This window comes from Gymnoscopelus braueri (assembly GCF_963280865.1).
Source record: "Gymnoscopelus braueri genome assembly, chromosome: 8".
NCBI classification, from domain to species: Eukaryota; Metazoa; Chordata; class Actinopteri; order Myctophiformes; family Myctophidae; genus Gymnoscopelus; species Gymnoscopelus braueri.
Genome location: NC_137609.1, coordinates 28,341,813 through 28,358,626, shown reverse-complemented (window position 1 = coordinate 28,358,626; position 16,814 = coordinate 28,341,813).

Below are 16,814 nucleotides of genomic sequence, written 5' to 3'. Positions count from 1 at the left end.
TTGAGAGATACGTCTTAATGACATTACCATAGATATAATGTGTACCAATGTGCGTGATGTTTGGACAAAATCTGTAGGAGAATTATAAAAAAGAATTGTCTAGAAAAAATCTGGAGATTAGCTGCTCACGGACGGACGGACGGACGAACACACACACACACACACACACACACACACACACACACACACACACACACACACACACACACACACACACACACACACACACACACACACACACGGAGGGACAGGGACACACACGGACGGACGGGCGGGCGGGCAGACGGACGGACAGGGGTGAAAACATAGTCTCGGCCATGCCTTCAGCCTGGCACCGATGACACCCAGCTGATCCAGTCGTTCCCCCCCCCCCTCTGACACACAAGTGGAGGCACGCATTGCTGCTTGTCTGGCTGACATCTCGGAGTGGATGTCGACGCACCACCTGAAGCTCAACCTGGACAAGACCAAGCTGATGTTCCTCCTGGGGGAAGGGCTGTCCGCACCAAGACCTGGCCATCACCATTGATAATGCTGTGGTGACGTCAACTCGGACTGCGAGGAATCTGGGTGTGACCCTGGACAACCAACTGTCGCTAGTAGACATTTTAGACTATAGCTCAACTGGCTAAATTTATGCCTGATATACCTAAGTTTACAGTACTGAGAAGGGTTGACAAGTTCTTAAAGTCATTCTTTGTGAAACACAATCCTTTGGCTAGTACAGTATGAACATCTAGCCTGCTGGAAAGCATAGCATTTATAAATGGAGGCCAGGATGAAACTCATAGCAGTTTTTGCAATCATGAATGACACCTATATCGATGCCTGTTTACGAGAATCACATGATGGGCCCAACGAGAGGTAGAAGTGGTTATTCCATCCTCTAGCAGAATATTTTATTCAATCCAGCTGCCTGATTCAACTTCAGCAGCATGTCCATCTATGTGCTGGCAAATGCAGAACTTGTGCTTCATGATTCCAAGTGAAATTATTGCTAATATGAATGACATTTGAAACAATATCGATGTATCAACTGTTTCATTTGCACTGTTTAAGGCACATTCTATTGCTTAGAGTTAAGCAGTGGTTAATTTATGCAGTGGTTCTCAAAGTGGGGTCCTTGAGGGTGTTCAAGGGGGTCCCCCAGCAAAATGAGTTGATATACAGTAGCGTAAAAATCTGCTTGACCACTTTAACCCTAATTTATGCTTCATCTATACAAAAATAGTCAATCTACAAGCTCACAATGCGTAGCAATCAAGGGCCCAGCATCCGGCTTTGAAATTGAGTCTACATAGGAAGTGACAGTTCATATGAATGGCCTGTAGTTTTGCTGTTTTACCCCTGCTGGTGTCAGAATTTTTTTTTCTCCATTCAAGTGGGTGGGTTTTTGACAAACTTTAGACTTGATTTTCTTACCTTAATAAACATTGTCATAAATACTGTATGCTTCCAGTCGCTAGTTTAAAGTCTCTCTTTCAATCACCATGATATGCGTTTTGGTAAATAATGGTCCCATTTATTTTAAAATTGATGCTAAAGTTGGGTATGCTCTAGGAGGGGCAGGATGACTTGATTGACAAGTTACACAACCAATAGCATTCATTCCCCGCCCCTGCTCTTGATTGACAAGCTACCCAACCAATAGCATTCATTTCTGGTTTCTTAGATATGACGCAATATAGAAAGATGGCGGATTTGAAATAGCTGACAAATAGGCTTCATTTACGGTCTGTAGAAACCAATGGCGTCACTCTGTCCATTTCTTTTTACAGTCTATGGTAGCAATGCGATGCGTTGTGAGCTTGCAGATCTGCTATTTTGAAACATTTTTTGAAACATTGTGAAAAGTTTGGAATCATTTTGAAAATGTTTCAAATCTTCTCTTATACCTAGCGCAAAATATTTTCAGATGGGGGATCCGAAGCCAAATCATTTTAAGGGTCCTTTCCATGTGAATTCATGTGGTCAGATGGAAAAGAGAGACATAGCCAACTCATCTCACGCTACCAGCATTCTTGCTTCCAACTAACCTCCCTCCCACACAGAGGTTTTTCTTGTCAACCTCCTCATCTGTCCTCCCTCAACTTGGCTCATTATTTCCTTGCCTTTCAACAGAATGCTGGTCATCAGTGCGTTTTCGCTGCAGTCTAATGTCAACACCTCAAATCAGCTTACCACAGAGGAAACAACCACAGCCTATTTAAGCTCTTGGTTGTAAGGGAGAATGATTTATTATGTGAGGCTTAATCATTGATAGACTTTGATAATACCATTTATGTACAAGGAAAAGAAAGTGCCATTCAGCATTGATAATAACGAGGGGGAAAAACTATAGCTAATATAATGGCGTTTCTTTTTACTGTGTTTTTAAGGCTCTTTGAATATGAAAAGTACTATACAAAGCAATTATTAATAATAATAATACTAACTATAATAAACAATAATTAACATTTTCAAGGTCCACTGGCTGCCAAATGTGTAGGTAAGGGAGCAAAAGCATAGTTTGCTCAAGTAAATGGAATACACCCCTCATAGTTTGAGGTCACGTTGTGATCGAAACAAAATGGCACTTACAAAGTAAAAGACCTTCCTGAGAGTGTACGAATGGAACCAAATGGAACAGTAAGATATAAGGAATCTTAGAACAAGAGAGCAACAGGGTTGCTGGGATCCTGGTCTTGGCACAAGCAAACCTGGAGAGAACAAAGTCAGTCAGAAAAGTGGAGTGTTGTTAGTGGAGCCAAAACACTGCCAGGAGGAGGCAGCATAATGTGCCAAAGCATTTCCTCAGAGACAATAGATACACTGAGACAGTATAGTGGAGGCTTAGGCTTAATACTTTGCCGCAGCCGCATGATGAACAAAAAATAACATATTATCAACTGGAAGAAAAAGTGTCAATGTGAGCGACAAAGCATAAATTAAGCCTTAGTTGGATTAAAATCCATTGTTGTAGCAAACTATAAACTAGACACTGTGCTGACATTAGGACAGTTCTCAACCAGTGACCAGGTGAGGAACCCACATTTATCTGTGATCAGACACAGTGACCGAAAGTTATGAGTTTCCCCCCCCTTTTTTTTCATGAAAGTAGAGGATCAGTAGCTACAACATGAGGCACCAGTAGGGTAGATTGACCCCAAAAAAGTTTTGGAACTATAGCTTTTGAAAACTGTCTTTAAAGTTTTGAGAAAGTTTTTTAACACTTTTTCAACTCGGAATACATTTGTGGAAAATGTATGTATGCATTAAATTGATATAGTTAACCACTTGAACCCTAGCATGCCTAGTCTTGAGATAACATTCGGCAGTTGCGACGTGTTGTGAACTTGAATTCAGTATAGTAGGAAACAACAGCAGTACAGTTGCTCAGGGCCGTTTCATTAAGGCAACTCCGCACCAAACAGACTCGTCCAGACTACTCCAGACTGCAACAGACTGGTATTCGGTTGGCAAAAGTTGCCATTTAAGTCTGTCAGCCGACTGGCCATTCATGTGCTAATTTGACTTTTAGCGTGCCAGCGTTGCCAGGTCTGCTTATTATAAGCGACTTTGGGCTTGTTTCCCTGCAAAGCCACTTAGGGATGTTCCCAGCGTTTTTTCTTCACTGACGTGCAGTGGTGTAAAGTAACTAGTACATTTACTCAAGTACTGTACTTAAGTACAATTTTGAGGTACTTTTACTTTACTGGAGTATTTCCAATTGTCTATACTTGTACTCCACCACAATTATTTGAAATGTTTAGTTACTAGTTACTTTGCAGATATAAATCATTATGAAACATACATTAACCACTTTAGCCCTATTTTATACCTATAAGCTATTTGAAAATAGCAGATCTACAAGCTCACAACGTGTTGCGATGCACGTGTTCTGAGCTTGTAGATCTGCTATTTTCAAACATTTTTGTACTGGTACTTTTGGTACTTTAAGTACATTTTTATACCAATACTTTAGTACTTTTACTCAAGTAAATGTTGAATTCCGGACTTTTACTTGTAACAGACTCAGAGTACATCTATTGCATTCAAGCCTGGAATTTTGTCATTTTAGGGGCAAGGCCACTTGGCCTTTGGTGTTGTAATTTTTTGGAGGGCACAAAGGCCCTGCCCGGCCTTCCTGCCAGGGCAGGAAGGCCATCCAAAAAAATAATAAAGATTTTTAAGTCCAAAAATGATTTTTAAGTCCACGGAAATAATGCATTTAACTTGAAGGTTAAGGATGATTGTATTTTAATATATTATAAGAATAGTATAACTATCTGTGAAATATTACCCATTTATTTCACAAAATAATGTGTTGGCAAATGACCAATATTTAGTTATATAGGTCTCAATATGTCACATTCAGCCCTGGACTTCACTGACTGAAGTAGGGGTCACATTAATCACATTAGATTCACAGAATGTATTTTACCCACAAGTTATTTTCATTCAAATGAAATGTGAATAAACTTGCACTAATAATGACTTTAGTTGATTTTTCACTCTTTAAAATATAGTATTTCTTAATTATTAATAATTACAGCTTGTAGATTGGCTATTTTCACGATTTTAAATTGTTTTTAAATAATAATAAAAAAGGAACATACAAGATTTCCACCCGACAGCCATAATATATAGCCAATATATGGTTCTGTATCAGTATATGAGTCCGTTTTTGAAGATTTCATTCTAATTGGCTACTATGCCTGAATATGAATTTCATGAGCCTGGGTAGGTCACCCTGGCTTGGCGGAGATATGCCCTGTAGCACACTCCGCACAGCAGCAGCAGCAGCAGCAGGTGAAAGCAATTCACTTAATTGCTCGTTCTCTCTCCCTCTTTCCGTCTCCTCAATCTCTCGCTCGCTCTTTCTCTCTCAATCTTTCACTCTCCCTTTTTTCTCTCCCTCTGTCTCTCCCTCTCTCTTTCTTTCCTTCTCTCTCTGCCGCTTTTTACCTCCCTCTTTCTCCCTCCCTCCGTTTCTCTCTCCGTCTCTCCCTTTCTTTCTCCCTCCCGCTTTCTCCGTTCCTCTCTCTCCCTCGCTCCTGGTATCTCCCTCTCTCTCACCCACTTTCTCTCTGTCTTCCTCCCCTCTCTCTTTCTCTTTCTCTCTCCTCTGTCCTCTCTCCCTTCCTCTCTCTCTTTCCCTCTCTCTCTCTCTTTCTCCCCCCTCTTTCTCTCCCCCTCTACCACTCTTCCTCTGTCACTATCTCCCTGCTTTACGAGCCTATTCATGCAATGCTTGAACTCCCACTCAGAAGGACATGTTTACATACTTGCGCATTACATATTTATACATAAACACGGATGCATGTGACTCCGTCACTGGACAAATTTACACACCTGCTCCCAATCACCACAGCGCAAAAGTAGGGCAAATCAATCAATCTCTCTCTCTCTGGGAGCAACAACAAGAAACAGTGAATGTAGGTTTTCATAGACATGGTCGCTTGTTTCTCTCACATAATCTGGCAACACCGACAGCCCTCTGTTGTCACTGCCACTGCGCTACCAGTCGGCTAAAAAGCTGAACACGGCCGAAAAGGTCCCGACGGACCCCCCGACGGACCCCTAACCGACTGGCCGACGCTTCCCGAAGCCAATTCGGCCCAAAATCGGGCCGACTCAGATTGGTCTGGAGAGGGCTTTAAGAATAGAGGGTTGAAGTGGTTAATACTTTACTCAAGAAATGAATACTAGTGAATGTTCTCCACCCTAGTACTTCACAAAATGATGAGCTCTAATTTGGGGGTAAATTTTTACTTAGGATGACTCCTATGTCGCTCAGTTCATCCCCAACTATCCTACCATATTCCAGTCTGAAACTTAAAAAAATGAGCAGTTACTCTCCCCATTGTTTTGGAACAAGAATAGTAATCAAATGTAACAAAAATAATGCTTTGTTCTCACTCATCTGTAGCCAGACCCCTAGTCCCAGAATGAATTGCATTAACTACTTAAACCAGGGGTATTCAACTAGATTAAAATTACTTGAAAATTACTTGAAGTCGGGGGCCACAAGACAAACACAAAATAAAGTTCATGGTTTAACCGGAAACCGTTAAGAAATGTGTAACTGGTTGGTTAAATGTTAATTTATTATGTTATTTATTTATTTATTTTGTGGTGCAAAGGTACTTCCCTCCTAAAGTGAAGCCTGGAGGTAGCCGTTTAGCCGCCATGTAACAAAACTGCTCCATGACTGCTGCCCAATTCTGCCTCGCAAGTTATAAATAAACAAACTGTGGTTTATAAAGTACTTGAAAGCCATACTTGAGTAAGATAACAGATATCTTACTTTGAATATATTCTTACTTTAGTAAAAGCTAAATTCACCTTTAGAAAAATCACTTGAGTCAAAGTGTTTTTGAAAAGGTATCTGGTGTTAAAATGTAGTTAAGTATCTAAAGAAAAAGTACAATAATCTAAAGTAAAATTACAAATATCAGGTTTTTCATAGTACAAAGAAACAAAACAGCCAGAAATTAGTTTTTTGTTTCTCTCGTCGCTTTATAATTAACTCATTTAAACTTTTTGAAAATGTTAAAGCAATAAAGAGACTGGATCATTTGTCCCTGTACCATTCTTTCGGGTGAATGATCTCACACATCAGTGTGTCTAGCTTACATTTCCAAGTAGCTTGTGACTAGATTTACTACTTTCACAATGATGTAGCTTTCAAGTAGTTCAGCTACTTTATAGCTTGACAAAAGCTAAATCCCTACATTTTCAGTGGCACATCAGCAGGGAAGAGCACAACATGAGTTCTGAGTGCAGTTCGTCCATTACATGCCATCTCCCTCAATTCGTATATAACTACCTATTTTAGAGTTCTGAGTGGACTCCAATCACCCAATAGCGTCCCAGGCTGAATGTCATGATGCTCTAACGCTCATGAAACACATCATGAGAGCTCGTGTTCTCTCTCTCTCTCTCTCTCTCTCTCTCTCTCTCTCTCTCTCTCTCTCTCTCTCTCTCTGTGAACTGTCCACAGCCCTCCTTCTAAGAAGAAAGTAGACAGAAATGGTCCAATCTTATAATGAGCATATTGAGGACCAATATGAAGATAGGCTGAAAATCAGTGAAGTGGTCATTTAACACGCAATCTCCATCAATTTGTAACTATTTCTGAGTTGTGGGTAGATTTTGACCATCACATCAAAGAAAGAATTCTCCATGTACATCCATTAGCTCTTACACAGTCGTATGTTTCATTCAATCACTCAAGAGCGTCCGGGGCAGAATGTCATGATGCTATGATCGACTCAACAGATTGCTCATGAAACGCATCATAAGAGCCTCAAATATATAAACAAACTATGGCCCCTTAATTATTAACCATTAATGAGTTACGAGTTTGGTTAACGGTTACGTTAAAAATTGTCATCCTGTACAATCAACCATCCAAGATTATAAAAATAAATTGGGAATATGGAATGTGTTCCAGGGCCATATGAAAATTCTCCACGGCTGAATTTGGCCCGCAGGCCGCCAGTTGAATATCACTGACTTAAACCCTATACTTAGAAGACTGCGGTCCCATCGTCTGCTAGTATTTCCCTCTACACCAAATCTCTTGGACGAAAATAGCCATACATTACGCTGCGATGTGATGCGTTGTGAGCTTGTAGATCTGCTATTTTCGCATTAAAAGGGACACAGACAGACAGACGGGTACAACAGGTACTCTGATAATAGGTACAACGGGTATTGCATAACCGGGTGCATTGTTCCCGACTTGCATCGCCTATCCGACCGATATGCCCATAGGCTTGTATGGAGATCCGGTTGTCCAGAAACGCAGATCCGACCGATATGCCCATATGGGCATACTGGTAACATCAGGGATCTCCATATGTGGGCATAAAAGGGACACAGGCAGACAGATACAGAGATGTCCATATGGGCATAAATGGGACACAGACAGACGTATGGTAACAACAGGTACTCTGACAACGGGTATTACAAAACCGGGTGGGGCATGCATTCACAATTTGCATTGTTCCCGATTTGCATTGTTCCCGATTTGCATTGTTCCCGATTTGCATCGTTCCCGAGTAGACCAGTGCCCCGGTCTGGTGATTAATGAGCATTATTAATGCTTAGGCCAGAACTGTTAAAAGAATATGCATCAATCTAGCTTTTGCATATGAAGGGAAAGGGAAGCTCAAGCAGGAACAATCAAGTCTATACAACAGATTTGCAACAGAAAAAAGTAATCACATCTGCTATTGCGACAAAGTAGGAACCCGAAATACCACATTGTGTTTGTATGCATCCACCAGTTGCACTTTACATCCGTCTCTGTCCAGACTCACATAATATACTTTGTGTAGTGTAGATTTTAATGAACGTGTTTTAGTCCAAGTGGACATTTGTGCCAGATGTAATCAAATTCCCTCAAGGCATTCCTGAGATGGTTGGATGTCCTTTGACCAGCTGAATTTGTGTTGCCAGTTGGTGACTCAATATTTGCACCTAGATGTTTTTAGGCCATGAATCTTATTAAGCATTTGAAGTTTGGGGCACATTCCACCATGTACGGCCAAGTTATGAAGCACTTCTGTTTCATGGTTTAACATCCATACCGAATTTTGTATATGTACCGTTAGGTAAAATTATTGAGCCGTTTTAAGCCGCCCATTTTTTAGACCCATAAAATACAAAAACGGCCAAGTTGCGTGACTTTTGAGCACGTTTAGGCCCTCTGCGATTTATTTGTGCATAGAATAAAAGTAATTCCTTGCCTTTCACTAGGGGGCTTCGCACTGGTGCAGTGCACAGGCCCTATTAATATATTAGTTTACTTACTTTGCCTGCTGGAGGCTTGCACAAGAAATCTTGGTTCTGTGGTTTGCAAGATTAGACCCGGATGAACAGACAGACAGACAGACAGACAGACAGACAGACAGACACAGACCCTCTTCTAGACAGCTCTTCCCAATAAAAATAGGCACAGGCACAAAGCTGACAGTTGGAGTGAGTTCAAAAATCAACAACAGCCATTCGACAAAAACATACAGATTCTCCGTAACGATTCAAGGATCAAGGTTGTATCATTATGATCATGAATATTGACAGAAAATAAAGGAAATGTTACTCCTACTCATTTCACAATGTCAGGCTGTGCTGGGATCAAATTAATTTCTCAGCCAAGATTGCCATCTCAGTACCCTGACAAGAATGATGTATTGCACTTGATATTCATTTTCCGTCATCTAAGGCAATCTCCTCACTTTTTAGCAATCTAATAGAGGTCCTCCAAGAGAACAGACATCACCAATTTCAGATAGAAAATAACCACTTGTGTTGTACAATGACAATATATCACCTTGGTGAGTGAAAGAGACCAAAACAATTCCTGCTTAACCAACTCCATTTATGGTTCAGCTTGTCATATGTTTTGGATAGATAGCGATTTAAATTCAATATTGAAAATATTGAAAATATGCCATAAAATGTACTTCTGTGTGTGAGAAATGGAATTAGGACTGGTTCTCGATAAGATGTGCCATTTTCAAAGAAATATGTTTTCCTGTGTGTGGCTGTGCTTATCGTCCCACAGGTACCCCTCCATCAGTTGTTATTATTAGGGCTGGAGTTTTGGTGCGTGATATTGGACTAATATAATGTGTACTGAAACCTGAGCAGAATGTGTGAAGTAAAATAATGTGCTGTGGAAAAGAATAGATTGTATGTTGCAATTGCAATTGCACTCACCAGATTTGTGTTTAAAGCATTGTTATTTGAAATCATGGTGCTGGAAATTTATATTTTAGAGCAAGACCCAGCATCCCTCATTGACAAATAAATTGGACTGAGAGCAATATTCGCTATTGGTAAATTATTGAAGCTTCATGTCCAGCCTATGTCCTTTTTTGAAGTCAGTGGTAATAGTACTGCTGCCACTGACAATAAATCCAGCAAAGATTACACAGGAACATTTAGCTCGGGTGTTTACAGATTCCATTGTTCGTAGATTAACCATTTTATCATAGAACAAGAGGAATAGGAATTACCGACGCTGGGAGGCAAAGCATTGCCCCAGGCCACTGGCAGTGTTTTGCATAATGTGGCTGCTGTATCGGTTAAATTATTTTCCGTTGAACATTACTGCGGTAAAATTGTCTGTGATTTTTAATGTTGTGATTGATGCTGTATTTGTCGTTACTTGCACCATAAATCATATGCATGAGCTCAACACTATGGTGTAGCCTGCAAGATAACAGTTTTATGAGCAATAGAGCGCTTGCAGTACAGGTGAGTGTGTGAATGTGCCTATTCTGTTGAGCAGAGATTTCACGGTTGAATTCCTTTCCCAGTGTCTGAGTTGAGGAATAATAAGAGATAAGTGAGAGTGTTGTTGTGTCTGGACCAAGACCAGGACTCTAGCTTCCTAATAGCAATTTGTTTAACCTGAAATGTCAAAGTTTAAGGCAAGTCAACTTTGTTCAGAGATACACATGCACAGGCTCTAGGATTTTACTGTGACTGCTCCTGATGCAGATCACTAGGTCCCTCACTACAATAAAAGATACACAGAAAACCCTCAGATGAGTTCGTCCAACCATCAGCTTGATTGACAGCAAGCTGTGGCCCAATCAGATGAGAGACACCGCCCCAAACCTGTCTGAACCCTACCTCATATATTGTCTATTGTCATAGGTTTTTGCGCATTGTTTTATTTTTGTTTTCCTATTTCAAAATATATAATAAATTGAGCGGTCAACTCAAGGTGATTTGCATCCGGTCTCATTATTTACCCCTCTGGCTCCAATAGACAAACCTAACTAGTCCAACCTCTAACCCTTCACTGTAATTAGGTAACTGTCCTACACTACCTTTAAGACACAGGTGTTACATAGAGGTTAGAGTGAATCAAGGCTTTTTTGCTACGCTAATGCTGAAGTTATAGCTATGTGTTAAACATAGACTACTAGGGAGTCTGGCGGTACCCCACCAGAAACTTTGGTAATGTAATGTGTTCTGTTGAATTTTGGGAGTGTTTTAGGCTTGCTTTACTAGCATTGGAAAATGATGGGTACATTATGAAATTTCATCCATTAAAAAGCTAAAAGTAGCTGTAAATTGATTTGATGACTGAAGCAATTAAAGACCCATCTTTAATAATAACCATTCATTACTTAAAAGTTAATATCTCTGTATGATTGCATGCACTGATCAGAAGACCCCCCAAACGGGGGTCTGGGGGTCTTCCCCCAGAAACATTTTTAACAGAGTAGCCTAGATGTAATTTCCTGTGTTCTGGTGAATTTTGGGAGTTTATATAAGGAGATTTTACAATCAAGGAGTTCCTCAACGAGATGTGGTTAAAATCAAGGAGACTCCTGCAGAATCAAGGAGGGTTGGCAGCCCTGCTAAAAGGTGGCATAATAAACTGTAAACGAGCTGTTTCCCCCCTTTACACTTAGTGTAAAAGTAATACATTTATGGACTGACCATGTAACGGAGCCTAACTCATTATAATTATATTTTTTATGTTTACATTTATTCTGATAATTATTACGCCCTTCTGCCAGACGTAGGCTACAACATTACATACCCAGACATACTGTAAGCATGATCATATACTGTAGTTAGTAGGATCGCTTTGCAGATCTTAAGCTCACAACACGTTGTACATCGAGCATAAATTGGTCGTTACTGAATTGATTGCAGCTGCTACTTGTGCAGAAAGACAGACTGCTAGAGATTGCTAAACATTCAGCCTAATCTGCTGCTAGTTAGCAAGAGATGTTATGATACTAGGCTACTATCCAAAAGTATAAAGAAGAGGAAACAGTGAAAACAGGGCGTTTATAGAGGAATATGGACAGCAAACTATGTGTTTATCCTACCTGGTCTCATCAATAAAAAGTCGTTGTGTTTTGAAGTTACACAACAGCAGCAGCTCCTGCTGTCTGTGACACACTGCTGCTGCCTGTCTGCATGAATGAACATGAATACAAGTTTAATAAGCATCTGATCCTTTCAAGTGGGGATATATTCTCTATTTGGACATCATAGCTATACTAGGCGTAGCCTATGTGGGACTGTCATTCCAATATTGTAAAAAATATTTTATATATATATATATATATATATATAATATTATTTTTTTTTAAACATAATTCTCAAAATAATCTCATGGGCCAGATTTTTTTTCAGAGGGGCCAATTTCGGCCCGCGGGCCACCTGTTGCCGACCCCTGCTCTACGCCCTCCCGGTGGGGGCTTCTCACTGGCAGGTGAGTCAGTAGGATACAACAGCATTGACAACACAGAAATTTGTGTGGGGAAGAATTAATTGGCATAACGACTTTTTTTGAATAAAATGACACAGACGCTATCCCAGTTTTAATGGGTTAAGATTAAGATACTCAAAGAGACATTTCCCTCGGTGCCCTCAATACCCTCATACATGTCGAACTACTTCTCCAAAGTGAGTGACACCCACAGCCACAACACTAGAGGGAGCGACCATGATCTGGTACCACCCAAATTTAGAACAAACATGGGAAAGCTCTCATTCTACTGCTCTGCCACCAAACTGTGGAATGCCCTGACACCATCCATTAAAGGATGTGTAACACTGGTTTCTTTCAAAATTGGCCTGAAAAAAACACCCATCAGGAGACCAAAAGGGGAGATAAATGTAGTTTTCCCATCTCTTTTGTACATTAGTGGTTGAATTTGTTGACAGTACCACATGCTGTTTGCATTTCTGACTAATAAAGTATTCAATCAATAAAAAAAACAGACCCTCTTCTAGATGATTGCCTCTGAGGAGGAGGGGTTCAAAATCAGACCTTCAACCAGATTGTAATGTAGCTTCATTCTTTCAATCTACAGTGTAAACACAGCATCAAAGGAAAGTGATTGCATGCACGGCGACACACTGTGGAATGGAAGAGAGGAAAAGAAATTACATCTTGTGCTCTGGACTCCTTATGCCCAACAGTACCTGCAGCGCTCACTAACCTACATGCATAAATGAGTGTGTGATCTAGGCTACCTGCAAATAAATGAACATATCCACTTCTCATAGGCAAGGACTGGAATGCTGAATTTATACTCCGTCATACTGCATCACGGTGTCGCTCAGACACTCACCACAAATTGCCAATCTACAAGGTCAATGACATTGTAGATTGGCTATTTTTGTATAAATCATGCTGAAGAAGCCAATAACCTCCCTGCTTTTGTAAATTGTACTTTGGTGTTTGGTGCAGTAAAAATGGCAGATCTACAAGTAGCCTTGGAAGACTGACAAATGTCAGAATCGAAAAAAATCTCTGTCAGTCTTCCAGGACTAATTGTGAGCTTGCAGATCAACTGTTTTCACCAGGCGACACCGTCATATTATAAAGTATAAATCGGGCTTAAGTAGGAGGTGTTGCCACCAGGCCAAAATGAACAGATGGTCCTCTCTCATGATCTGGACTCGTGACATGTAGTGACAGACATGTCACCCAGCAGTGAAAACACGCGTCATAACACAGAGCTGTGCAAATGTTCAAAATGTGTGACGCTACACCGATACTCCCACAGGATGATCTGTGAACGCACATCATCGTACTGGCAAGCATGATCTTTAATCAAGGACAGACACATTTTCTTCCATTTATAAAACCGGTTATTGGAATGGCCGGGTGGCTGATCTTACAGGGGAGAAGTCATACAAAGTCGACAAAAGGGGAGATTATGTTTGTGCATGTCTGGAAGGTGAACCTTCTGAGGCAATACTAATGGAGAAAATATCTACACAAACAGAGTATTTTTTTCAGATGTTCCTGTTTACCCACTATGTTTTCTCTACTAATTCTGCTGTCGATCCCTGGTGCACACATTATTGTTAGGGCTTGGCTTGGTGCTCATTAAATGTCATTAAGGCTCTCTATCTAATTAGTATTAAAAAATAAATATCTATGACGGTGCTACTGGTGTAGCTTTGTGTGTGTGCGTGCGTGTGTGTCTGCATGCTGGGGGGAATTGGTGGGTGTCTTGGTTAATACAGCATACCAATCTCCCTAGTTGCCATAACCAACCACTATGACGTGATTACATGAAAGTGAAAACACAAACTTACTTACACTAGATTAGAAAACTCATTAAAGAATCAAAGCTCTCTCCCACACCCAATTCTTTATTTTTGACTCTTTTATAATTATCATTATTGTGATTTTGGAATCTTCTGGTAGATCGTCTTTGTAGTACTGTTGGTCTTTCCTTGAGATTACTGCTGAAACCTTTCCAGCGTGCACCATGGTTTCATTATTTCCGAGGAAGCTACTCAATTTTGTTCATTTCAGTATTATGAAAATATCATTGTGCGGTCAAAGTTATGTTATTGTTGCATTTTCATGCATTTTAAAGTGTGGATTGATTTGAAAAGGCTCAAGCCGAAAATAGTCCCTGGAGAAAAGATTGATTGACAAATTAAATTCCAACATTCATGACTTATTAACCGTGCTACTCAATTCTTCAGGTACATTCTATAAGCTTTTAATGACTTCGGAGAAAATTGTAACACATTTAAATCTAATTATCTATGTTTATGTACAATATATGACTGAATAGATGAAGATATTGATGCCGGTATGGTCCTTTAAAGCAGTGGTTCTCAAACATTCATCACTAGTGCACCCCAAAAACAATATCGTTTCAGTTGAGTGCCCCCTTAACCAGCACAAAACCTTCTTCCTCTTACTGACTACATTTTTGGTGTTTCTGTCTTAGCTTCTTTCTTTCTTTCTTTCTTTCTTTCTTTCTTTCTTTCTTTCTTTCTTTCTTTCTTTTGGCTACTTATCTCTGTGATTAGCCCTTTAATTAATACTTGAACCTCCCTCAGGCCAGGACAAAAATGATGCAGCGAGCTAGCTGACAACTTTTTCTTTCTTCTTTTTTTTTGTTGGTGGGTCGTTGATGTATTGACAATTGGTTTTACTGAAAATATATATTGTTTCAAGATTTAACAGGTTTTATGAACGTGGGATACATCGTTCATAACCAATATCATAGAAAAACTAAATAAACATGTGGAACCTTTTGAGTATAGGTGTATCGCTAGCAGTAGGCTACCCCAAAGTACCCCTAGGGGTACTAGCATTCCCATTTGAGGAACACTGCTTTAAAGGGAATGGGTGTGAATGGGTATGATATGTGCAGTATCAAATAGGAGGAGTCTCCCTTCCATTCCTATAACTCTAATGCACCTCTAGATGGCTTGATACTAAATTCAAGGTATCAAAGAAGCACCCTCCTCTCTATCCCCTCTAAGTACTGATCTGACCACACTGACACTGATCAGCTTAGCCTACATCGTACCGGGCCATTTCCTATATCCCAAATAATCTCAAGAAGATGGGGTAGAAATGGCTGACTCTGACTCGGATGGAACACATCAGTTAAGATACTGCACTGTACTAACAAATCGAAGACCACTTGAATAGCTAAGCATTATTTTGCTCAGATTGTTGGTCACTGTAATGATGTCATCTGTGGAGAATGCTCAGTTGCCATGTCTCACTAGACATAATATATTTTGTTAACTATGTTGATGAAAAAAAAAAACACTTAAAGTTGTACAATGCAGAATCACAAATAACGATTTTTAGCAACCTCTGCTGGTCACTACCGTCACTGCATACAATTTCCCTAGTCCTCGATTACCCAGAATTCCATTCGTTTTCACCGGAAGCCGGAAGCGTTTCAAAAAGCGATCTTTTAATTGTTTTATACTATCTACGGATCGTTTCTCTTAGCCAGTGGAGCATTAGTTACCATGAGCTGTGCTTTCTTTTTCTGTTCTTTTTCGATCTTCCAATCCTACATTATCTTAAAATCAGCGTGAGGTTCCTTTTTGTTAATAGCGCGGTAGTTCCTGGCCAAACAGGAAACCGTTGCGGTAGTTCCTGAGGACGTCGGCCACGACGTCATGACGTTGGCCAGGAACGTAATTTTCCCGGGAAAGTCCCCCCCGTACACGTTCAATAGAAAATATATAAATAAAAGGCTTCCGGGGGTGAAATTCACGGAGTGGGTGTTGTGAAACTTTTGCCACTCGCAAAAGATATACAATTTAACTTTAGTTTTGTTGAAAACGTTACCTAGTATTACTTTAAGTGTGATCTAATTAAGCTATACAAACAGGAAAAGGTTTAGATTGATACAATAATAATTGTGTATGCCTGCATAAAATGTTCTTTCCTAAAATGTCACTGTCATGATTTATTTACAACAGACATGACCAAAGTAAGTTAGAATATAGTCAGGATGTTAACTTTAACGGCCAAATTTGTTTCTAGTCGTTGTGTTGCTCGGGGTGAGGTCCCAGTAGAACACACCTGACTTGCTGCACTTAAATCAGCAGAGGCTGCCAATCTGCCAGATATGGGTCTCTGTCTGCAGCTGATACCTTAACAACAGTAGCGAAATGGTTTTGTTTATTTTCACTACTCTTGAGCACTCGCAGGGCAGTGGAATTCCTTGTACAAGCGCAGAGCCCTGGGTCTTCCAGGGCGTTAGAGGGAACTCACTAACGCTCTGAACCAGGGCTAAACAACACCCCACTGCCACAAATTCCCTGGTGGGTTATGCATATTTACATTTGCATAATTACCAAGTAAAGGATAGTGTGCAGTGAATAAGCCCTGACAGGTTCCACTACTGTCCACCTCACTGTACATTATCCTGCTCATTACACATGCTTACTGTGTGGACAAAACAAAACAAAAAGAAATATTGATTCAATATTTTTGTTTTTGTTAGCTTAAAAGCTTCCGCTTCCATAGCAATGTAAACACCAGCAGAACACCAGTCTGT